We start from the raw sequence: 1,651 nt of genomic DNA, 5'->3' as shown, positions 1-1,651 counted from the left end.
GTTTGATTTGTAAATGTTAAAACCATCCTTGCATCCCTGGAATAAACCTCACTTGATTATAGTGTATGATTTTTTTAATGCATTGTTGAATTCAGTTTACTAATATTTTGTTGAGGATTTTTGTATCTATGTTCATCAGGAATATTGGCATGTAATTATTTTTTCTTGCGGTATCCTTGTCTGGTTTTAGTATCAGGGTTTTAGTATGCTGGCTTTATAAAATGTGTTTGGAAGAGTTCTTTCCTCTTCTGCTCTTTGGACGTTTGAAAAGGATTAGTATTAAATCTTCTTTGAACGTTTGGTAGAATTCACTAGTGAAGCTGTATAGTCCTGGACTTTTGTTTGTTGGGAAGTTGTTTGTTTGTTTGTTTTTAACCGATTAAATCTCTTTACTAGTAATCAGTTTGTTCAGATTTTCTATTTTATCATGATTCAGTCTTGGAAGGTTGTATGTTTTTAGAATTTATTCATTTCTTCTATGTTTTCCATTTTCTTGGTGTATAATTGTTGAAGTACTGTCTTATGATTCTTTTCATTTCTGTGATATCAGTTGTAACATCTCCACTTTCATTTCTGAATTTATTTCTGTTTTCTCTCTCTCTCTCTGTAAGTATAGTTCATACACCCTTACGCTTTTTGTTCTGTTGTATTTTCTTCTTCACTTATTCTTCATTTCCAGTCCTATTCCCCTTCCCACCCCACTGACACTCATTTACATAATGTAGATACCTTTGGGGTGCCATTTTTCTGCTGACCACACCTACTTTCTAATTTTTGCCAATCTGTAAAGCATCTCAGTGTAGTCAAAATGTACAAAGAACTCCTATAAATTCGTAAGAGGAAAAAAATGAATAGAAAATTAGTAATGAATATAAATAGACAATTCACAGAGAGAAAAATCTGAGAGGCTAATAAATATATGAAGAGATGTTCAACTTCACTCCTAATAATAGAAATTAAAACTACACTTAGACCATTTTTTGTAACATTTTGAGATATAGTATTTTTTGTAACACCTTGAGATATATTGAAGTATAGTTCATATGCATATGATTTACCCATTTTGAGTGTATAATTCAATGGTTTTCATATGTTTGCAGAGATGTGCAACCATCTCCACAATCAATTTTAGACAGTTTTCATCAACCCCCAAAGAAACACTGTAACCTTTAGCTACCAATTCCAACCCCTCCATCATTCCTGATCCTAAGCAACAACTAATCTACTTTCTGCATCTATAGATTAGCCTGTTCTGGACCTTCATATAAATGGAAGCATATAATATGTGGTCTTTAGTGACTGGTTTCTTTTACTTAGCATAACGTTTTCAAGGTTCATCTGTATTATAGCATGTATCAGTATCTTACTCCTTTTCATAGTTAAATAACGTTATTCTGTTGTATTGACATACTACATTTTGTTTATCCACTCAGCAGCTGATGGATATTTTGTTTTTTTCTTTTGGTGGAATGATGCTGCTATGAGCATTTGTGTGCAAATTTTTGTGGAAACATATGTTCTCATTTCTCTTGGATATATTCCTAGGAGTGAAATTGTTGGGTCAGATAGTGACTCTATGTTTAAGTTTTTGAGAAACTGCCCATCTGTTTTCCAAGGTGGCTGCATCATTTAAAATTCCTACCATGAACAG

This window comes from Pteropus medius, unplaced genomic scaffold, assembly GCF_902729225.1.
Source record: "Pteropus medius unplaced genomic scaffold, Ma_sr-lr_union100, whole genome shotgun sequence".
In the NCBI taxonomy this organism is placed as follows: domain Eukaryota; kingdom Metazoa; phylum Chordata; class Mammalia; order Chiroptera; family Pteropodidae; genus Pteropus; species Pteropus medius.
The sequence above is the reverse complement of the archived record's forward strand: the minus strand, read 5'-3'. Positions refer to the sequence as shown.